At 43.3% G+C, this 24,757-nt stretch overlaps 1 pseudogene; it reads right to left on the bottom strand.

Moving 5' to 3' along the window:
* Window positions 1-5,327: 5,327 nt before the first annotated feature.
* LOC129734544 (ankyrin repeat domain-containing protein 26-like) overlaps window positions 5,328-24,757 on the bottom strand; it is a 50,633-nt pseudogene continuing 31,203 nt past the window's right edge.

The following is a 24,757-nucleotide window of genomic DNA, read 5'->3' as shown; positions in this document are numbered from 1 at the left end:
CATCTGAAATGAAAAGAATGCTATGCTTAAAGTCACCAGCCACACTTTGCTGATTGAGTCTGTATAGCAGTCAGAGTAGAAACGAACTTTTAAATATGTTATTCCAGTTTTATTTAGAAAAAATGGATTCCCTTGTTTTCAAAACATAACCTCAGCATTCATTCAACATTTTATGCTACAACATATTTATTTCAGTAACGATTCAGACATAAAATCAAGCTAGCAGAGCACTGGACATCCAGACAAATACACCACCCACTGGCTCACACGCATTCATTTTGGTTTGCCGAACTTCATAAAGCACTCTCCCTCATAAGAATAATGTTCATGCCCTAACTTTTTTTTTTTTTTTTTTTGCAGTATCTAAATGTAAAGTAGTGATATTTCACACCAAAATTAAACACTGCATTTTTTTACTTACAACTCTGAAAACGACTCAAAGCCAGGCAAGGAAGTACTTTTAAGAAAGTTTTTGGAAGGTTACATGCTTCTCAACTATGAAAAAAAGGTAAACCATAATTTTGTTATGAGAAGCACATGTGAGTCAAGCTTCCACTGGAACTAGACACTTTACAAAATTATTAATAATTACAGCTTTTCACTAACATAAAAAGAAAACCTGAGGGGGCAGTTGAGAATGGACCTTGGGTTTTGGTTTGTACTTTTCTTTGCCCTGGGCCCTATGTCTGAAATGCTGGTCTCCTCCTTTCCAGAGAAAATCTGAGTAATTAGAAAAGTGACACAAACACAAATACTATGAAAAAAATAACTAACATTCACTACCTGTTCTCCAAATAATTGTTTAAACATATTTTGTAACAAACTGGAATGCAAGGACGTGACTTTTGTCTTACATTCTCTTTTTTTAATTCAAACGCTTGAAAAATATTTAAAAGGTGTCTCTACCATTTCAGACTTCCTCTTGGTGTACATCTAAGTGGCCCTCAATAGGACTTACTCAAAATTAGAAGAAATCAGATGCAACACCACTGTTCTTTATAAAGTACCCACAACAAAAGTAAATAAAGCTTTATTTCTACATTATAAAGCAGAAAAAAGCACTTTAGTTTGCCTTTAAGACATGGATTTGTGTATATAAAGAAAACACATCCTCACTTCAAAGTTGGCAAAACTTTGCATTCGTATTGAAGTATTCATAAATCATGCAAATATTTTAATAAAACAGCTATTTAATAAACATCTATTTTAATAAAACATGTATTCTTCAAAACAGGTACAAACAACATTTCAGGATTCATCACTTTAAAAGGAAAGAAACAGATTCCAGTGCTACAGTAACTGAAAAAAAAAGACAACCCAGAGGTAAGGCAAAGAGCAACTTAATTTGTTGTTCCATCTATAATTTACTTCTGGACTCCCCTTCTGGATGCTGTGCCTTTCTTGGCTTTTGGTGAGGTCATCTTCCGCCTTCTGGTAGCTACTGCATCAGCAATTCAAACAACAACAACAAAAAAAGACAAGACTTTCTAAAAAATAACAGAAACAGATCAGAAGAAAATACGTATAGTCTTAAAGAGGACAGATCGACTCAGATCATGCATTTAGTTTTGACGGGGGGGCAGGCGGACACATGACAGGGACTCAGAAGAATTTACCACAACTTCTGGGCACAACATTTTTTCCTGAAAAACATGTTGTACAATTCAGCTTCTCAAACGGTAGCATTACATACCTTGGAGCCAACTTAATAGCTCAGGTCCACTAAAGGATGAAGAATCAGATCCTCTTCAAAACCTAAACTCCTCCTTCGTCCCCATGCACCAACTTTTAGTTCCGCATTAAGCCATTTTTGGTGCTCTTTAGCCCTTCCGCTAAGCTGATCCAGCTCCACAATCTGGCAAAGAACTTTTCTTTGGTCCAACAGTCTAGTGAGCTGCAGCATCTCAGAGCATTCTGAACGAAGCTTATACAAGGGGAGGTGGAAGGCACACCGGCAGAAAAGAGGAAGAGTTTTGTTTGGCACTGTTGAGCTGTTAAATCAGCTCAGCTATCAGTGCAACTTCACCTACACATTTCAAGCTACTATTTGGCAATATTCTAACAAGTGTAACAAACAGTGCCATCTAAGTAAGATTCCTAACAAACTTGGCAGGCAGGTTGTTCAAAAAGACCATACTCAAGTGCAGAATAAAAAACTCCCTGCACTTTGATTCTTTCCTGCCCACTAACAGGGAAAAGGGGAAAAAAACCAACAAAACACCACAGCTCATTTCTGTAAATCACATTCAACTGTAGTCACTTTGAGAAAAAAATATTACTTACCATAAAAATTGCTACCATTTTTGCAAATGCAGTAACAGTAATATGTTTTTCATCTCTTAGCCACAGTATTATTTGGTTTACATTTTTTTTTATCCTGACTTCCCCCTTGCAGTCAGTATGCCTAACTATTTAAGTTCTTGCTTGTAAAGCTATATGTAACTCTACAGTTCCTGTTAACCTTTTAATCTGGAGTACTGACAAAGAAAAAAAGATAAAATTGAGTTTCATGGAAGTCTGTAAGAAAGAAGCTGCTTGCGTAAGACAACAGCCTTTGAGCAGTAGGAGTCACTGATTGTCCAAGCTCAATGAGTATGTCTGGGGGAAAGTAAGAGGTGGAGAACAATACAAAGCAAACCCAAACAGTTTTGAGGCTGCCCAAAGCCAAAACCACACCAAGAAAAGCAGCAAACTACTGCAAACAGTTTTGCTTTCCCGTTTGCTTAATTTTACACAACTTAATTTGCTCTGAAAATGTTGATTTGAAACTAAAAATACCAAAATTAGCTTTGAAGAATTCTAGTCTTGAAAATAAAATGGAGAATGAAAAAATATTCTTGTTCCTTTTTTGTCCAAAAGCACTTGCTGCAGCCAACACATAACTATAAAAAATTGCCAGACAATACATCTTTGATTAATAAATCACTTTAAAAAACCCAACACAACGGACAGCTCTGGTGATAGTCTCTCATTGAGCAGAGCAGCTTTACCAATGAAAAATATGTTCTGGCAAAACACACCGCTGCCTCCCCCCCAGCTGCTATGTAAAAGTCAAACCCATTCTGGTACCCTTACGTAGCTAAAAGATACACAAGCAGGTATCATAAACGGGAGTAGTAAATTAACTGTGTAAATCTTTCCTTCTCTCAGCTAAAATCTGGTTTATGTTCAAGAATTATTTTATCATTTTCAGAGTCACAAAAGTATTTCAGCTACTATAACTGAGAATTCTAGCAATAGACGGTTCTCCTGAGTTTTCCAATGGAGTATTCAGTGGTATGTAGGTCAAGCTGTCCTACCAACTGCATGAGCTCAAAGTTTTCCTCTCTCCACCCCTCCCGAGATTTTTTTTTTCGTGGAATCTTTGTATTGCAACAGAAAGCAGAGAACGACCCAAGGTTTCTCTTCAAGAAAATACAATAACCTGATCTTTTCCCCTTTCATTAATCCCCACTGGTTATGACTGAGGTAACCGTGATTTTTCTTCTCATCCAATCATAAGACTGTGTGATCAAACACGGCAAAGACAGGTCAAGTTCATGGTTCTATTATCACAAAGATGGCCAATATGAAAATGATGAACTTCAGCAGGAAGGTGTCGGTTTATAGAGAAAAAAAGAAATGAGTTACCAGATTTTCACGTTTGTATTTCAAGAATGTAGTGTTTCATGGCTGTCACAGACAATACAAGCAGCTGCAGCTCACCCATCCCTCATTCAGCAAGGGCTTACCCATTTCTAGTGCCTGTGCTGGAACATCAAAAAGGAGAAGACAGCTGCCCTGTCTCTGATTTGTCCTTTATGTTTATTGCATTAATGAATTGTTTTCAAGGCTTTTCTAAACTGTTCCCTCTGCAGAGCATCAGTGGAACGGAGTGGCAGCGATCAGCAATGAATCATAAGCAAATGCCTGGATGTTTCAGGAGTCAGGCCTTGCTGGGTAGACATACTAGTGCTGCAGCAGCACTACTCAACCACTGCTCTGCCAATGAGAAACTGAAAAACTAATGTTTTGTAGCCACAATTCAACGTGGTATTTTGAAGACAGCAAAACCTGGGAAACTCCTGACACATTTGCTCATGAGGAAAAAGCAACTGGCATAATAAGGTTTTCTGAAACAGAGTTGTTTATTCCATACAACTGACTGCAAAGATCTGCAACCTGCTTGTAGCTACTGACCCCAAAGGGTTTCTAATGTACCTGAGCAAAGAAATCAAGAAACACGCTTGCTTTCTCCTTTGGAAAGAGATCAGGAAGCTCCTGAACCTGAACTTGACTGTTAGGGCACAAGCCAGAGAAAGCCTTGCTAAAGCCAAGGTAAGCAGCACGCACTGCTCTTCCTCTGTCCACTCAGTTACTCACACATCGCTAGAAAGGTACCAGGTTAGTGCGGCATGATTTCACCCTGTGCAAACCCATGCTGACTCCTCCCTACCAACTTCTTGTCCCCAATCTTCGGAAACGGCTTCCAGAGTACGTGCTCCGCCACCTTCCCAGGCAGCACGGTGAGGCTGCAGTTCCCAGCTCCTCGGGCTTGCCCTTCTTGAAGATGGGACAGACATTCCCTGTCTTCCAGGCCTCAGAGCCTCCCCTAAGTGCCATGCCCTCTCCTGCTTCATCAGGAGTGTCCCCACAGTGACACCGGGGACGGACTTTCAAGCGCAGGAATTGCCTGGCCTTCTCTGTACCCCCCTCACGCCTCACCATAACTGCCATCAATGCCGGTTATGGCAGATGCCAACACCGAATTTCTGTTCTGCTGCTCCACCAGCCAAGAGCTCTCCCCTCTCACTAAGAGCTGGCAGCAGAGAGCGGTGAAGAAACTTGAGCACAGGCCACGTCTGAGTTTATCACAGTGACTGACAACACAACGTGAATGTCAAGATGTTCTGTCCCTGCTTCCTCTGTGGAGAGACACTAGAAAGCAGCAAAAGCTGAACTTCTCTTTGACCACTCTGGTGCAGGCTGGAGAAGTTTCTTTACACCTTTTTCCTTTGCAGGGGATCAAAACCTGTGCGATTTCCCAGCGTTTCACGGCCACCAGAAGCTCACCTGCTACCTTCTGCCCAAACCACAAGGAGGACTGCTCTAAAATACAGGGAAAGTCTGGGAACTGATCACGAGTACCCCAACACCAGCCTGGGGTCTTAACACAGTTGTGGAAAAGGACATACACACATGCTGGCCTTTTGCCTGGCCTCCAGGACAGGCTGAAGGTGCAGCGGCGAACAGAGCTGAAAGGAGCAGAGCGCTCTGGAGAGCTGTACGGTTAGGGAAAGGGGTAGAAAGCGATGTCAAGAAGGGGAACGATAAAACAAAGACGTATATTAGATGACAAAGTTTATTAAATTTCAAGCTGAAACAGAATACCTGGAATTAAATACAGTATATTAACTTCACAAATATGTATTCATATAAAGAGGAACAGCGTCACAGCAACATTCATTGCTTTCCTCACTGCCTGTTAACTCAGGTCCTTGAATTAGTGGGTAAAACCCCCAGATTTTTCCAGTCTTAATTGATCTCGGGACAACCATTCTTCCTTTCCCAGAACTGGGACTTTGTTCTGTCATCTTCTGATCACTACTGACTTCTGTGCACAGGAAATGACAACGCAGATCTTCAGTAACAGGAAACTCCCTGAAATAAGTAAACCTGCTTCTTTTATTGACACAAATGTCCCAGAACACTGGCTACCATCTGGGCTACCGCCACCGTATCGTCAGCTGCTAGCAGCAACAAAAAGATTGGCTGCCCTATCATACAAGGTTTGGAAAGTACTGAGGAGACTGGAAGTTAATATTTTAACATTCATTTTTCCCGCACATGAAGTGTTTCAGGTACAGCGCAGCTGCCGATGTAGTAACTGGGAACGTCTACAGCTGCAGCGGCCTTTAACACAAACCCCAAGATGAATACCGTGAGGGGCCACGGGCACAAACGGAAACACGGAGGGCTGGGGCTGAACGTCAGGAAATGCCTCTTTCCGATCAGGGTGACTGGGCACTGGCACAGGCTGCCCATGGAGGCTCCATCCTGGGAGATACTCAAAAGCCAGCATGGTCCTGGGCAACCAGCTCTGGGCGGCCTTCCCTGAGCAGGGGAGCTAGAACGGATGACCTCCAGAGGTCCCTTCCAACCTCAGCCGTTCCGTGGTCCTGTGATCCAAAACAAACATACCAAACCCACCACATAGCTCTCTCTGCACTGCTACACACTCACAGTAATGTTAAACCTACGGCGCATAAGGTGACAGCAACGTAAAGTGCCCCGTCCTCCAGCATGACCACTGGTAAAGATTTCACTTTATCGGCAGAAGCAGTCACGGCATCTGGACTGAAGCAGCAGGCTCAAATCACATCAAATGATGTCCTAAGCATTAAAGTAACACTGGAAACATTAAAAACACATAGGGTGAAAGGATTAAGCAGAACAAAGGGAATGCTTTTGTTAAAACACAGAACATCAGTGGAGAAAAAATAATGCTTCTACGTTAACAAGAAACATTTTGACAATTCTGTCACGCTCAAGAATCAAGGTGAGTCATTCTGCTAGTCCGACAAAAATAGGTGTGCTTCTTGTGGCGAGTGCAAAATAAAACACCTATGCATCAATAAACCAACAGGCAAGTGCAATGTGCTTGACATCCATTTAATAGACTTAGAATTCACATTCAGACTGCAATAAACACATTTTCCCATCTGAACTGTGGGATGAGAAACTATAGACGCACTATGTAAACAAAATGATTTCCAGAGCTTTTTTCCCAGCATTTTGTTCAAATCAGGTAATTTTTGGTTAAAACATCGCGGTGCTCCTGTACTGCCCTGCAAAGGGGATCCTGTCAACGTGGATACTTTCTGAAGATCCGTCAGAAGATACCATGGGAGAAGCTCCAGCAGATCCAGCTTCAAGTTCAGCAGTGGCTAGGGAGAAGAGAAACAACATTCCGGTGTTGCTTTTACACTAGACAGGGCCAAATCAGTCACTATGAAAACATCATGGATAACTGGAGAGACTACAGTCCAGAAAGAGATTTAAAAACTTCCAAGGGGACATAACAATCAAAGGGTTAGGCACAAAGGAAGAAACAATCTTTTTCCACATTTGCCTACCAGCCAACAGTATTTCTAAAGCCAGTGACAGAAATTCTATAGGCTACACATTGAACATCTTCAGGGAATCCACAAATGACTCCTGCTTGCACCAGTGCTAAACTGAGCCCCCCTGCAGACCTCTCGAACCTCCAGTATCTGTTTTCCTTGAATGTTCAAAGCAGTGATTTATTGGAACTCTGCTCCTAAAAACCAGCTTCTGCCTTCTCTGTGACAAACTTAAAAAGAATCCGCCGGTGAAAACGCAAACACCTTTGCAATGCAGTCAGGCCAGGACAAGTCTCCTAGCCTGGCACTTTCTTTGAGGGGCGTCTTTGTAACTCACCCTGGCAAAACCCTCTTTCCTCCACAAAAACACATACTCAACGAAAGCAAGCCCACCTTTCCTGTTCTTCTCCAGCCACATTTTTCCGACAAGGTCCTGAAACCAAACGCACTCTATGACACCTAGCAGATGCACAGTCAGGTTCAAAATGCACACGGATGAAATGCAACGGCTTTGTGTCCATTCGGACACACGGAACGAGCTGCGAAGCTACAGCTGAACACTCTCTGTATTACCAAAAGCATGCAGGAACAGAAGGAAATTCTCGCAGGGGCTACCTGCTTTGAAATAGCACCAGTCACTGCAAAGCAAAGCAGTGACTCTGGAGGAACGACTACCCTGAAACAGGTGGAATTCCTCTTTCGACACCTGGCCTCATATTATAGAGCATGTTTCATGCTATGTGTTAAAAGCATTCAACTCATCTGATGTTTGCCTAAGTGCTACTAAATGATCTTTTCCCAAAGAAAGGGTATCTTTCATCACTGATTATATTTTTCTTGCTTATTCAAAAAAGACTGCAACATATAAGCTACAAATACAAGCAATGGACAAGAAACAGCAAAAATCCAGACCCAACAGCAGAGAATGGGCGCGGTATGATGTAGTGCGGAATGCAACCGACGCACATGGAAGAAGCAGCGATGGCTGAAGTCTATAAACGTCTTCTCTCAGGGCTTCTTTTACGTTTGATGTTTGTGCTCAAGGATTCACTCTAGAAAAACGTGACTTCAGCTTAAGCCAAGTGCACCCGTGTAGAGGAAGTGGGTTAGTTTTCTCTGCACTTGTCTTTTTCAGGCAACGGCATAACATTCTACACAATCTTTTGGTAAGCAGGAAATTTTCACATTCAAGTCTAAACTGGAAAGCTAGCAGAAAAACCTCCCTGTGCTTAGCACAGGAACTTGACAGCTTTCAAGCCATTACATTCAGGAGTTAGGAACACTCCTCTTTTTCCTTAAAAATGCCCCTAACAGTGACACATTACCTTGTTTAAGTTCTTTAGCGATTCTTTCATCTAGTTCCTGCCGTACCTAGAATTATACAGAAAATATAGTTAATATTTTAACAGTTACATTTTTCTAATATTAAACTTCTAAAACATTCTTAAAATCCACACATAATGAGAGAAAACCTAAAAATATAATTCCAAGTAGACACACCTTGGTTTGGGGTTTGATTTTTCTTGAAGAGAAACTTTTGGTCAGTCGGGCTGCAGCTGCCTCATTGCTCAGCAACGTTAACAAAACAATTTGTAACTCACCAGCTGGATTATTACTGGGCATTTAACAAAATACACAGGAAGAAAGCAAGAAAGCCTAGCGCAGTTATAGCAGTGAAGGTACGGCTGAAGTTTATCATCAAACACACAAACAGGATGTCAGCTACATGCCGAGATATGTACAAATGCCACCCACAGGGACAAATCAGCCAGTTGAGGCTGGCTTCTGCAACTTCACAGAGAGAAGAGCTGCACCAGCAGCTGCTGCAGGATTGACATACACCATTTGTACAGAAAAAAGTGTGTGCCAATATTCTTCTTTTCTCCACCTTAAGATGGGAAATTGAAAGAGCTCCTACAGATGACGCCAAAACTTCTTTATTGTTATTGCAAATACCACGACACACATTTATAAAAATATAAAAGCACACACAATTTTTTCTTGCAAACTGTGTACTAAGAAAAACAACCGCAGCTACAGCTTCTACGCAGCGAGTGCTGTGGGGTTTATTATGTAGCTGGAATCAGCCTGGATCACTGCAAAGGAGCACTTACGCCTCTTCTCCCCTAGAAAGTGGGTATTGTTACCAATTAAGTTATTCTCACTTATGATTCTGCCTTCAGAAGCCTTCACAAGAAGGAATCACATCTCCTAATTTAAGAGTCACAGTCCAAGCGCTATACGCTGTTGTTTACGTTTGATGGTACTTGCTACTCCTACATTTTTTCCATCAAATTTGTGACACACAGAAGTGAATTTCCAAACACGTATCATACAGCTTCCAGGGCTACGACGGCCATGAAGATGCTGCAGGGCTTGGACCTTGTGAGCTATATGCAGAGGCTGAGAGCTGCAACTGTTTCTTTGCTGGAGAACAGGAAAGCTCAGGGGGACCTTATCTATGTGTATAAGTACCTGGTGGGGGGAGTACAGAAGATGGAGCCAGACTCTTCTCAGCGGTGCCAAGCAAAAGAACAAGAGGAATAGGCACAAATCCAGATAGAGGAAATTTTAACACAAGGATTTTTATAATTATTATTTCTTAAAAAATTGTAAGCATGGACAGCCACTGGAACAAGTTGCTCAGAAAAGGTTGTGGAGTGTCCATCCTTGGAGATGTACACCACCTGGCTGGACAGAACAGTGAGAAACCTGCTACGGCTGACCTTGCTTTGAGCAGGGGTGAGGTCGGACTAGATCATCTCTAGAGGCCCCTTTCCACCCTCACTCCTTCTGTGACTCTCTTGATTTTAGTACTGAATTCCTGGGGGAAGGAGCATTTATTTTATGAAATGAGCAGACCCACCTAGCAGCATAACAACAACAAGAAGAACGGAAACACTGCACAGGGTACTCAACAGGACAGAGAGAGCAAGAGCCTCAGGAAGGAAACCACTCTGCTTACCCTCACAAGAGCAGCAGTAACAGGCAGTAACTGCAAGGGTCAGAGGAGCGGGGCTGTAAACCAGCGAAGCGGAGGGAAGGGCTCTCTCTCCAGGAACACAGGGAAAGCTGGGACCAAATTCACCGGATCCTGCAGGAGAAGCACCACTCTGTGATACTTCATTGAAATACTCTGTGCCAACAGAGCCGCATGAACAATGGAAAAGGACCCCCCAAATCTCTAATTGTTTTCAAGCAGGTACGAGCAGAAGCAAAATTCCGGGGAGAAAGGACCCCCTAACTCCTGAGACGAGACACAGGTAACAGAGAAAAGCAGGAAAACTAATGCCTAGACCAAAATACGGCCCAAACCCAGGACCAAGCCCAAGCAAAGTCGTAGTACTTAGTGGTGTTAGAAGAAACCACTTTCCCTGGTTTCCTGAGTCTTCACAATGACTAGAAGGTCCACAGGACCCTCCGCAACATGTACAAATCAATCAAGAGAAGAAAAAGGTCTTGTTTTCCTCTTATTCATTCCATCAACGTCTTTGTGATTCTCATCCATGTCTGAGGGAAGAGAAATAGGTGGAAATAAAGCCAACACACTGATTTCTGAAAAGGGAATGAATGAAGAGCCAGGCAAAATACACCTCCGAGGACCTTAACTTGCCTCCACTTTTCTCCTTCCCCCCAAACCCCTGGGAAAGGCATCACAGCTGAGTGTCCCAAACCTCCTGAGCAGGTACTTCTCACCTCACTGCACATCTCTTCAGGCGGTAACACACCAGGTGTTCATTTGCAGCAGGCACCTTCTCAACAGTTCTTTTTCAGAAAGTGGTGTTGACTTACTACTTATCCACACAGGCTGCTTTAGCACAGAGTAAGCTGGATCCTGTAAGACTCCGTGAAATGATGCTCCGAGTCTGGAGTACCAGTACTGTTCTGAAGTTGAGTTCCTAGACACAACTGCTGCGACCACCAAGAACTTTTTGTATATCAGAAGTGGCAAGGAGGGTAAACCAGCCTACTCCTAGAGCTCAAAGTTCCATTATAACAGATTAAATCCATAGACTATCATCTCACAGACGGTTAACTACCACCGAAGCCCTTGCGCTACACCTCACAGACGGTTAACTACCACCGAAGCCCTTGCGCTACACCTCACAGACGGTTAACTACCACCGAAGCCCTTGCGCTACACCTCACAGACGGTTAACTACCACCGAAGCCCTTGCGCTACACCTCACAGACGGTTAACTACCACCGAAGCCCTTGCGCTACACCTCACAGACGGTTAACTACCACCGAAGCCCTTGCGCTACACCTCACAGACGGTTAACTACCACCGAAGCCCTTGCGCTACACCTCACAGACGGTTAACTACCACCGAAGCCCTTGCGCTACACCTCACAGACGGTTAACTACCACCGAAGCCCTTGCGCTACACCTCACAGACGGTTAACTACCACCGAAGCCCTTGCGCTACACCTCACAGACGGTTAACTACCACCGAAGCCCTTGCACTACAAATACATAAAGCAGAGAAGTCCCCTGCAGCAGTCATTCTTTCACTTGGACAAACTAAAGTTCAAAATATGCGCAGTGTTAGGAAAATGTGAATACATCAGTAAGTTTTAATCAAAACCTAACAGCATAAACAGACAACATTTCCAGTATAAAATACCATCCCAACATTAAACAATGCTGGCTGCAAACCTTGCCATGTATCTGGCTGCAAAGAAGAGAGGGACAGATTTTTGATGAAGGAGCTGAAGAAGAAAGAAAAATGGCCTTATGTTCACAGGTCTTCAGTGAGAAACAAGAACGTGGCCTACATGTAAATGAAGCAAGTAAAAAAGCTAACAACAAAGACTGCTACAAGAGTGCAGAAAGCCAAATCAGAAATGGAACAGAAATTGAAAGATGAAGAGGAAGCAGACATTTCCCTTCCCACATTAAACTGGTTTCATTTATCCACTGATTCACCCTGGTTGCAGAGTTCACTGTTCTTGTCTGTCAAGACACGCACGTTCATTTTCACCAGCCTTTGGCACAGCTGTTAGGATTTAAGCTTGACATTTGTTAAACCTAACAGCAGGACTCCAGTCCCAAAACCTCCTTGCAGCACTTGCAGGAGACATTCCTTGCCTTAGGCTATGGACTAAGGGAGCAGGTCTGAAATGCTGAATTGCTAGTTGCTACAGTCACTGTCTAATGACATGCACAGAATTTGTCAAGTACTTGTAATTTATTCCACATCACTGAAGCTCTAATACAAATAAAAAACACCAAAAAAACCCGAAGACATTTGCATGGGATTGGGATTCTACTGGTTAATAAGCTTGTGCCAATATGAACTTTTTTCTATTTTTAAAGATCCTTTTGCACTTCAAGGTTATTCATTTCTGTAGCGTATATATTTGATAAAGGGGAAGGGGCTATACTGGAATGGAACACATTTCTTTATGCTCTTTTAAGAATAACACGCTCATTTTTTGCTGAACTTGTGATATTACCATCTTCAACATGTACGGCTCTATGTGTAATCACTGATAGTCATGCCTCATGTTTAGGAAAACGGTGCAATCTTTCAAGCCTTTAAACACCAAATTCCTTAGTTAAGTCTAAAGAAGAAACTGTGTCCACTTGCTAGTGGAGCACTCCTTCCTCTTGTCAGCATCATTTACCAGTGTTTTTTCCAACAGCTGCAGGACCAATGATCACCATCATTTTGAATAAGAGCAGTGTGAACTATTTTCACCTCTTTGCCCCTGAAGCTATTTCAAAGCTTGTGCGCAAACGAAATTTACACAAACATCTTCCTCTTCAGAATGGCTGGCATGTTCCCTACTTCCAATAGCCCTTCTCACCTTGAGGAAGCTACTACAAGGAACACCAAATCTGCAGAGAGCTTTGACTAAAAAAAGTAGTGCAAAAGGACTGCCTGAGGCACACTGCAATTTCAGCTTCTTAACTCCCTGTCATTTAGAGCTTCAGTGGCAGAAACATTTGTCATCTCCAGCCAAGGCAGCACTGCGCATCCTGAATTTAAAGGCAAGGCAAATTCTGTAGAAGGGAACCAGGTTAGTGGCAAAACAAAGCTGAGGCATAACTGAAGTAAACAGTGAAGTGAAGAAAAGGCTTAGAGTCAGAGAAATTCTTCTGCTTTGAAACAGTCTGGTGAACAGACAGAATACCAGGCGGCACAACCAGCAAAGCATTTCAAAATAGACTAACACTATAATCTCTGATTTCTTCCCTCATGCTCCAACTTGCCTCCTGAATGGCACGGGACTCCTGCGGAAATGACAGCACAGACTGTGCATCTGGTGATTTTGCATTTGGAAACTGATTGAGATTTGCCACCCATTATTGTATGCAGAGGGATACATGCAGTTTTTCCCTTTTGTTACTTCCTGACTTCAAAGTCTTATGTTGCAATTCAAGCCTCTTTTCTCAGATGCATGTTATGCACATGACATACTGCACCCGACTGAGAACAATTAAGCCCGCAGTTCTAAGCGAAATACTCGCCTAGTCCTCTAGCAACTACTGCACCTCTGAGAACTCAGTTCCTTTCTTCTGAAGGACTCCAGAGAAGATCAGGTTTTAAGACTTCCCTGAATACACTGAACGTCAGGTGACTCGAGGCTACAAGCAGTGACACTACAATTAGTCTCAGTCGTTCCCTAACTGGTGATTACAGGAAGAAATACCATAAAAAGATGTGCAGCTGGATTTAGTAACAGGGAGGTTATTTTTTTTTCCTGTTTCTTCTTCAAAAAAAGAAACCACAACTGTTAAACCCTTTTCTTTTAAACTAGGACAGCTTTTTTCCTAGAAGTGGGATGGTTTCCTCCTTTGCCTTTTTCTTCTTGTAACATCTCGCTCCCATCTCTCTCTCTTTTTTCCCTGCCCTCACTTGCTCCCTGCTCCCTGTCCCTCTTGTTCCCTTGTCCTGGCTTTCTTCTTACTTCAGTTTTGCAGTGGATCCCTGAATTTCGCCTCCTTTCTGCTGCTTGCGTGCAGAATAATCCCTGCAGGTGGTACAGTACTAATTGCCTCCCACGTTCTTTAGGTAGTGTTATGTCCACCCCTCTGACACAAAAACCACATTCACAACGATACAGAAAAGTTCATCTCTTAACTGCCGCTGCTACGCACTACCTACACACTGCTTTGTCTATTTTTGTTTTGTTGTTTGGTTTGGTTTTTTCTTTTTCTTAAACCAGGTGCAGTATGTAGACACGTTATTTTAAATGGATTCTTTCCAGTGTAGGTGGGACCACTGAACCAGGGTAAGGCTTAAAGGTGACCAAATGCTTCTCACATCCATTCAACAACAGAATGTGCGAGGGACAGACACTGACTGAACAGGCAAGCTTGCCCATGCCTCAGTCCTATGCTAGGTGGGAAACCGATTACAACTACTGACATCTGTTTCCAAGTCTCATGATATCACGTTTACCATTCTGTGAGGGATGTGCTATCATGCTGACTGCTAATTACAGGGCATATTTTGACCAGAGGTATTGCAGAGGTTGCAGCTTTTTACCAAATTAGAAAGCTCTGTAGACTTCCTGAGGAGCAGTTACATATAACACCACATAGCAGGACCCACAAAATCAAATGCCTCCGAGGCACAGCATTCGTCCCGCACTCAAGTGAGAAGTAACGTGCCCTGTTCATACCATCCTAGTTTTGAAGCATCCCTTTGTTGGTATTGTACTAAAACCAGTTCCGGTGAAGAAACTGCTAGCATGAACATCAGTGAAGGGGGAAAAGGTGTCTCAAACAAAGAAGTCTGATGGGATTTTGCACTCATCATAAAGATAGCTGTTTTAAAAAAGGTCATCCACAGAATGGCTTGGGTTGGAAGGGACCTTAAAGATCATCCAGTTCCAGCCCCCCTGCCATGGGCAGGGACACCTTCCACTAGACCGGGTTGCTCCAAGCCCCACCCAGCCTGGCCTTGAGCACTGCCAGGGATGGGGCATCCGCATTAAATTTTACTGAAGAGCTTATTTGGGAGCTTCCTATGCCACAGTATTCTTCACCACAGTTTCTCTTGCAAAAGAGAACTTGCAAAAAAAACCTGTTACGCAGTTCATCATTTAGAACTCAGTATTTTTTGGTCTTTGAGTGCTTCTGGAAATTTTATAACCCTAATGACCAGAAGTCTTCATTTCTACCACCTAGTTGTATACTGGTTTGATGAGCAATTTGGTTTAGCATATTAGAGCATATGGTTTGGAACTAGAAATGGATTCTAACTTTAGACTGAAAAGCACAACCTTGCTTACAGATACTCTTCAACACTAGTTGAGACCAGTATTTAAAAACGCTTACCTTAGCCACATAGGCTTCAACTCTGTTTCTTGATGGTAACGTATTCCCGGTCGGGGTTAGGAAGCTTCCTCCTAGATTTAGACTTCTATTCAGTGCCGGATTGTTGCTAATATGTCCCAGTTCAGTTGAATACAGAACTGGACCACTGACAGCGCTGCTTGCAATTAAAGGTTTGCTTCCATGGCACTCCTGAAGGAGCTTAGCGTTGGCTTCTGCTCATCTCTCATTAGCTCTGAAACATTCAGAAGCATACAAAGAATTATCTTTGGTAATAACACTTCCGCAAAGTTACCCTCCAGGTCTTTGACTATTATCTGACTTCGGAAAGTGGAAGGGATTAAGAGAGTTCAAAAAAAATGTCCATAATTTGATCTGAGGTTTTTTGAAGAGCCTATTTCTAGGTAGCCACACTACCTGCAGGAAGCAGCAAGAGTTAACCAATTCTTTGGACTTCTCAGCATTAAGGCCTCAAAGCAGTCTGTGCACACCGTGTGTTTACATAGCTCTTCCTGAAAGGTACATCACCGGCGTAAGAACTCTGGGCTTCCCTTCCTTTCCCAAAGCAAGCTGAAACCTATGACATGCGGCTAAAATGGAAGCCAAAAGATTTTTGTTGTTCTTCTTCATAGCACCAAATGCCGTTCTCTGAAGGGCCTATCCTTATTCAAGCAGTAAAGGACATGACATTCTCTTTTCTGCCGTACTTAGAATAAGAAGAGGAGATTAGAGACTGGCAAAAAGGCTGCCTGTTAAAACAAACTCAACTTCAAAAATATCCTATTAATGCCCATGATCGGTGGTGTTACTGCTGGAACACTGAAGAGAAACGAAGATAGTGCCAATGAACAGGGGGGAGCCTTAAGGTACTTTCATCACAAATATGCTCTCTTATGCATAATGCTGACCAGATGTAGAAAAGGTATTTAACGAAGAAAACTGCTTGAGGAAAAAGTAGTATCTTATTATCACGCCAAAAATGCATGGACTTACCCTTCCAGTTTATTTCCTAGGCACCTTCCATTTTTAACTTCCTCCAGATACAGGTCTTTGTACTTTTCCGCTTCTGCCTGTACAGATTCTTTTTGAAAAATACTGTCTCGTTGGGTATTTTTTATCCTGTCCAATTCACGTTCGAGGTCTCCAATTCCGTGTTCTAGCTGGCTTGTCAGCAAAGCATGACGACTGGCTCTGATTTGTTCTAATCTGTCCTGGGAGGCTGCCTGCATCTGAAGTAGATACACACTTTCAACCACCGCAAAGAAAAAGAGAACTCCCCTCGCCAGTCAATTGCACGTACCCAATTTCAAGGGCCCAGCTCTATTCAGCGAGGCAACTGTGCCTCCTCACTGCCATCAGCGACCAGGGCAGAACCCTGGAACTACCACACTAAATGATTCTTTTCATTCAGAAAGAACCCCCATCTTAGCACTATTCTTCATCAAAGCTACTGATGGAAGAACACAACCTCTGTAGGACAGGGCATAGCATTCCTCAAAGAAATTATGGAGATGCCGCACCCCCAGCCCCCACCCTGCAGCTTTGGTGACTTCTTTTCTGAGCGTTGCCCCTTGTGCAATGACTAAGGAAGATGCGTATGCCTGGCTGTGACAACTCTAAGTTGCAATACCCATTCAAGGATAAACAATGAGAACAAGACCAGTGGACAGTGATACCCCTCCAAGAACTGCAAAATGAAATTCTACCTTGGCAAGTTTTTGATTCAGGGCCTGCAGGCACACTGCACGCACATGAAAGCGTCTTGCCCAACCATATTCCCTTCTCCCACTGCCCTTCAGGAAAAACAGAAGTACAGCGTAACACATGGAATCAGGCACCACCCCCCGCCCCTAAAAATGACAACCAAAACAGAAGTCTATAACAGACACACATAAGAAATTAACTTACCTGCAAAATCAGGTTGACTTCTTGCAGTTTTTGTCTTATTTCTTGTTCAGCTCACTCTTCCACCTCTCTTTTGGATTGTTCTATTTGGCTGCGATCCACCATGTTAGTCTCCATATGGTGTTTGAGATTAGCCACCTCTTCTTTCAGCTGGCTTTTGCTCTTCTCCAGGTTTTCATGGTTCCCACGCATGGTGGACAACTCCTCTCGCAAATCATGATTTTGTGCTTCTAGCTGCATGCCTTTTTTAGGCTCTATCTCCAGCTGCTGGGAAAGTTCATCAACCTGTAGACAGGAAAGGGGAAAAAACCAGGGAACTCAGAGGGATCTAAAATTAGTCAAATCTGTGAAAATTGGTAAAGGAGTTGGCCATCAAGACTATTTATCACAAAAGTGAAACCAGGCTCTTCTTTTAAAACAAGAACAGCTTTCACATAATTTCTGACAGCATTCCTCAGGTTCCCATCCTTCCTCAGTTCTGCAGTGGGTCACGGACCGAGAGGTACCAAACCAGCGGCATGACACCCGCAGGGCTAGGCTGAAAAGCACCAGGGCTATTCTTCTGCGAGATGTTCATACGATCATAGGAAATCAAACACACCCATACCCAGTTACATCACAGCCACATTCTGGTTTCATCAGAAAAAGAACCATGTGTCACGCTTCAGAGGAATTGTCACATGCTGTCACACGGTCAAAGCTTTGTCACAGAACTGACAAGGCAAGAAACGGGTACCCTTCTCTTCCATTACGCTAAACGATCTGGAAGTAGCAGTTCAGAACACCGCTTTTGCAGCAGTGGTGGCAGAAGACAGTCTCTTTAGGTCAAAGCTGCAGTTTGTTTTCAAAAGATTTCCAGGAAATATCAGACTTCCCATAGGTCCCAATGGTCAACTACAGCTCTATCCCCTTCTTTCCCCCTCCAGAAACATCCATCGTCTATACCTATTAACCATAAAACATGATATCCCATCATCTTTTATTTTTAAAAAAGTGGGGGAAACCAGCAGAGTCAACACTTGAAAGTCTCTAAAATACGTAGAAACTTTACACTTATTTAAAATTGCCCAAACGTAATTCCATTCCCTGTCATTCAAAATAACTCTTCCAACAGGAACACAAATATGCTGCTAACCTGTGAACTAAAAATGAGCCACTGTCAAGGCAGTTGACTCGTTCTACAATAATATCTTCTAAAAAGGAGCATAACTTTGAAACACAGCTATCTCAGTAATGAGCGGAGAAGCAGCTAAAAGGTCACATGCTACCGAACGGCCAGAGCAATGCAGGAGCGGGCTGGAAACTAGGACCATGCGCGGCAATCGGTTAGCTGAGGGGAATGTGCTCGAGCTTGTCTAGACAGCAATTAACATGATGAGGCATGTTTGCAGAGCACAGGGGAGTGGGAGACGGATGGCGCCAAGGAAAGGTAACACCTTGCTGTTAATTGCTGGTAGTTAACCACCAATCAGGGATTGCCTAGTATGCAATGCTTAGCTTCAAGAACCAATTAGTTTGAAACGCGCAGCTTCTGAAAGTGTATAAAAACGTGTGCTTCTGTACAATAAATTGACATTTGCTTGCATCAAGCTGCGTCCCGTCTCTTCATTCGCCGCAGAGCAACCTCAAAACCATTTGTGGGTCTCTAAGACCAGGAAAGACGGACTGAGTCAGCTACTAGTAAGCAACAAGTTACAGGGTTTCTTCCGCACCACCTCACACTGCATTGTGCCCTGGGAAGCAAAGACACCATTCCGAAAAGCAAACCCCCACCTGCCTCCTGCTCAACTCGTGCCCGAGACAGGCTTCAGGGGGTGACCTTGGGCAAGGCCAACTGCACAGAGCTGTTCCGAGTGATGGTGGCGTTACTCCCCTCTCTTCCGAGAGGGAATGCATCCGTCGGAGCCCGACGATGCTGCCACGGCCTCAAGCTGCAGCCAGGCCTGTGCTGGGCCTTCACTGCTCTCAGCCCTGACCCTCACCCATGGACGTGACGGCCCAGTAGGACTGCAGACCTGCCCATCCCTATGGACCGGCCTGGTGATCTGCACTCTTGGCGCACTCTGCTTACTGTCCCCAGAACTCTTCTGCTCTTCTTGGTGAGGGCCTGTGGGGCTGATCCCTGGCCTGTGTGGTCACAGACCCTGCCAGCCTTGCTGTGGCTCTTGCTTTGCCCTTCCTCTGCAGGACAGCCTACCCCTGATGTGCCCTCGCAGATACTGCTGTGTACGTAACACTTCCGTCTTTACCCCTAAGAGCTACATCAGTATTACAGTCGCCTACTACTGTGACCATAGAACGAACATCAAAAAACAGCCAAATAATTTCAGAAATACAGCCAAGAAAAAAAGTCAACAATATGAAAAGAAGTATAAAGAAAGAACAAAGGTTTCACAAGAAAAAACACCACAATAACCCAAACAAAATAAAGCTCACCTTTGTTCTTAATCTGCCAATTTCATTGACCACTTCAGAATACCTGTTCTTCACTTCTCCCTGCAAATTAAGCTGGGACAGTCCCCCTCTCTCCTCATACACCCTTAGTTCCTTCGTAGCTCTGCTCAGCAGCCTCTTCAACCTGCACAGCAAACTAGTCATGAAAACAATGAAGCAAAGGAACAAAACTGGACTTTTTCACATACTCTCATGTAAACAGCACAGACGCAGCTTGCTTCATCTTTAACGTGCTTGACACACTAGGAATTACCAGGAAAAACCAGTATTCCTGTGCCACATACACTTGGAGAGTCCAGATTTCACCTGAAAAGAGGAATGAAAGACTCCCTTTTTCCCAGGAGAACTGCAGGGCAACCTGCACCTGCAGTTGTTTTGGCAGCTAGTGAAAACTAGGGGGTGGTGTACAGAAGTACCTTGCAAGAACTAACACGAGGCCGGCATCTGCTCACAGTTAGGTACACCTATTTTTACACTAAAGTTTAATAAAACATGACTTCTACGCAGGGATACCTCTTCACCACGCTAAAAAGCCGTCCCTCTTACAGTCTTTCTGCAGATCGAGGTTTCTTTTCATTTCTTGGGCCAGACGTAGTTCAGCTGGGCGTTTCAACTCTACCAGCTTCTTCACTTCCTTTCTTTCACTCTCACATCTTTCTTTTCTCTTTTGAAAGTGTATCACACAAACAGAGCACAGGAAAAATACCTACGTACAGTCTGTGCATCTAGCGCTCTCCACAGAGAAGCTGCCGGACGTCTCTATCCGTTAGCCACGTTCCACAGAATGCCATGGGACGGAATTCCTGAGGATATTCCATCCCTTCAGGTTTCACATCAAACAGACCAATACGTAACTACAGAAACAGATGCCCTCGCTGAAGCAAAGGCCATCCTCTTCTAGACATAACAGGTGGAAAAGATGCTGGAGAACACTTTTGGCAGTGCCTCTGCTCATAGTAGGGATTACGTAGGTATGCACTTCATGGGAGAACATGGATCCATCCAAAGCTTTCATGGGATCTTCCAGCAACCAGCAGGCAGGGGCTTGTGGAGGAATCTGATCTTTTGGAGTTCTTCAACATTTTATTCCCCTCGGCCATTACCTCCACCTCTTCTGTGTGGCCATTTACTTAGCCACATGCTGGTTTTCCTCCTCTTGGTGTTTTCTCAGCCACACCAGAGGAGAGCTGGCAGCTGTTTTGACTTTGTACTTCCATTTTCCCTCTACAGAAAAGGAGAAAAGGGGAAGGCTGTCCCTTGGCAACTGGCAGGCGCTGCTTGTTTCCCAAGCACTCGTTCATTTACCCAGCATTCCTTCAGTATGTTTTTCTGCAAGGCTTTCAAGCTCCCGCTACGCTGAAAACATACAGCAGCTCCTCCACACACGCACTGGAAACATCAAGCATTTTAAACCTGCCCAGAAACCAAGGGGTCAGAAGATGACCACACAAAATCCAAGGAAGAACTGGGAACTGTGGCCTTGCTCGATGTGCTCAACTGATAGCAAACCACACTGGGAACTCTTCCCAACAGAGCCACTCCAGAACTTACACAAGGATACCCATCTAGCTTTTATTTGCTTCCTCCATGACCCCCAAACGAAAAGGTACTCGCAGCCTGAATGGCAGGGATAACAGAAAACAATGATATGTAAGAACCTGACCAGAAGGTGCATGTGGTTCTCCTGGGTATTGGCTCGGTGCCTGGAGAATTTTCTGGGCTCACCTGTTGCAACAGTTCAGCCTTCTCCTCGTCCAGCTGAGCAACGCGCTCTTCAAGGTGGGATCTTGACTTCAAGTGCTCCTCCCACGTGCTGTGCAAGTCCTTGGATGTCAGAGCCAGCATGTTCTGCTTCTGCGTCTGTGAAAGCAACAGTGGCAGAAGAAAAAGTAAGGTGGCCGGAAAAGACAAGAGCGCAGGAGAATGCAGTAACTTACACAGAAACAGGCCTAAGCTCTCCTCCACCCATCCAAGACCTATGGCCAAGGTTGGTGTGGAGTGTAAAACACACCTTAGGAACCATAACCAAGAACAGCAGCTGGAGCTGGTGGGAAGAAGGAATACTCTAGAAGCGACAGGATGAGGTTACAACTTTGGGGGATAAGATGACATGCACACACACACAGAATCACCCTACAGCTTTCCTGCAAAGCTCCTCTGGTTCCCTCTATACTTCAGTTTTCGTAAGAACACTGCAAAAGGTGGTACAAAAGGACAACATTCGCTCCTGCTTTCAACAGCTACGCTCAGATTTATTCATATAGTTACAGACATTAACTACCTTAGTTTTCACCTTTTTTTCCAACTCCTTTTGCAAGCGCAGCTTGTCTCTCTCCAGGTCACTGTGGTAGCGTGTAGTAACTTCAAGTGAAGCTTCTGGCATAGATTGCTTTTTAAGTGCAGCAGCAAGCTCCTGCTGCAGTTGTCCAAACATGCCCTAACGAAACAGTTAAATTAGCATGAAGAAAGTTCTAAGAACATGAAATACGCCTTTAACTTATTTTGTTATACGGTTAGACCTGTCTAGATTGAACCCAAAAGTATGAAATTTTGCCTGCCACCAGCAGGCATCTGCACAGATGATGACCTCTCATCATCTTTCTCAGCTGCGCACCTTTGACTATCAGCAGCTGTTCATGAGGATTTCTGTTTCCTAACACATAAAAAAGGCTCAGGTATTGTTCTTCCTTGAACAATACACAGGAACACACTGCAATCGGGTATTTTTTTCTAACAAAACCCAAAGAAATCTGTTGTGATCTAAGAGCCACAGTTTGACTGCAAATATTACTCCGGTGACTGAAGGCAGGACTTTGTGTTAGATTGTTCTTTCTTCTGTTTCTTCACTATACAAATACAATTAAATGAATACAAATATCTGAAAGCTCCTTTGAGATACACTTTAAGGGTATGTTGAATCACATCCTCTTGTAGTCTTCTTACTCAGCTCGTTTTAGAAATACTGATAGATTAGGTTTACAAAAATCTGGATAGCTCATAATATATATATAGCTATATACATATACACACACACACTCTCTCACATGATCTTCAAAAGAAACCCATTATTTTGGTAGTAAGAATACAAAGCAAGTCACAGTTTACAATGATTGACAGTACTGCTGGAGTGTGGCTACACATCATAAAAGAGAAAGCTTAAGGTCACCGTCTGACATGAACTTTGAGGAACAGGCAGGCCCCTCAGAACCCTCAAAACACATACAGAAATCAACAGCTGGACATTACTAATACTCTTCAATCTTGACAGCAGCTTACAGAGAACCTCTTTTTTCCCCTCTATAGAAGCTTCATATAAATCTATCCCCAACCACTTCACTTCTCTGTATCTTCATTTCTCAGCCCTCGTGTATTGGATGGTTCCTCCTTTTATACCACTCTCATTCATGTCATCTGTGCAATACTTACATCAAAACCATCAAATACTTTAGACTATTCTATAGGGCATAACATGGACTAAGGAAAATAGATGGAAAAAAGTTCTAGAGAAGAATCACCTTTCTTGATCAAAGCTTAGACTTGGATACCTTTTTTCTGTTCTCTGCTTAGATCTGAGGACTAATATCCCCGTTGCCAAAACTTTCCGCAACTCCGAGGGAAACATAACAAACCAGAACAAATGAGTATTCTTTGGTCCCATGCATGTAACTTACACCGGATACATTGGAGGAACAAACTAATTTCAAGAACGGACAAACTTTAAATTGTTCTTTCTACGCATATACTTTACCTGTCTTTCTACTACGTCAGTCTCGTATTTAAAGACTTGTTCCCTTAAATCAGTACGCTTGGCATTTAAATCCTTGTTTCGCTCTTCTGTTAGATAAACTTGCTTTTCTGTATCAGCTCTAAGTTTGTTGAAAATGTCTTTAAAACGCTCCTGCCCATAATCCGCTATTTTTTCTTTCATGATCCTCTTGTTCTGCATCTCTTCCCATTGCTGATGGAGTAAAAAGGTTTTCACTCTGGAGCTGGGCCAATCGCTCCTGCAGGGACTCCTGTTTTATCACAAGTTTGCTTACTGGATCTTTCTCAAGTTGTCGAGCATGATCACATTCCTTTGCCCGACACTGGCCTTGACTTAATTCTTTTTTGTCATTTCTAAAAGCAAAGCTTTTTCTCCGAGCATTTGCTTCAACTGGTGAAGCTCATTTTCTAGCCTATTAGCTTTGCTTTTAGCTTTACACAGCTGCAGAGACAAGCTCTTGTTGGTTTCTTGCACGTCAGAGAGGTCACGATGGAGCTCGACTTGCAAGCAAAGGCATTCATCACGTTCTCTGGGAAATCTTCGTTCAGCATTGCTTTTTGATGACAAATGAAGTTTAAGTTCTTGAACTGCAGCGTTCAGGGAGGAACGCAGTGATTCAATTTCTGTCTCTAGTCTGTCTTTGCTTTTGTTTGTCTGCTCAAGTTTGGAAGTCAGCACTGCAGATTCTCTCTTTACTAAGCCCAGCTCCGCGTTGAACTGAAAAAACATTTGTCTTAATGCTTCCTTGTGCAGTTTAAGTTCCTTTTTGAGAGCTTCATTTTTTTCTTTCAAGGTCTCATTTTCCTTTAAATATTTTCCTTGTTCCTCCTGGTGCCTAAGTCTTACTTGAGTGAGTTCTAGCCTTAGCATAGCAATCTCATCTTGTAGTAACTGATTCTTGTACAACAGATCCTGTTCTCTATCAGTGCTGGATTCCTGAATGACAGGGAAAATGAATAAAGAGCCAATTGGGAAATGAATCTACAAAAAACCTGCAGCAATAAACTGCATTTTAACATTTCTAGTACCGAAGCATGACTTCAAAGATGAAGTTTCAGGCAATAAGCTACTCTGTGAACCCATGCACATGTACAACGTACGTACCCAACGGAAGTGCAACATAGCCTTAAAACCTAAATGAACATCCCAAATATACAGTTACGGTTTTTTCCCCCCTTAAACCAGCAACCAAAGCTTTTAAAATGACAGCGCTTTCTTGTATGTGCATGCCTTTATAATA

The sequence above is a fragment of the Falco cherrug genome, chromosome W, assembly GCF_023634085.1.
Source record: "Falco cherrug isolate bFalChe1 chromosome W, bFalChe1.pri, whole genome shotgun sequence".
NCBI lineage: Eukaryota > Metazoa > Chordata > Aves > Falconiformes > Falconidae > Falco > Falco cherrug.
The sequence above is the reverse complement of the archived record's forward strand: the minus strand, read 5'-3'. Positions and strand labels throughout refer to the sequence as shown.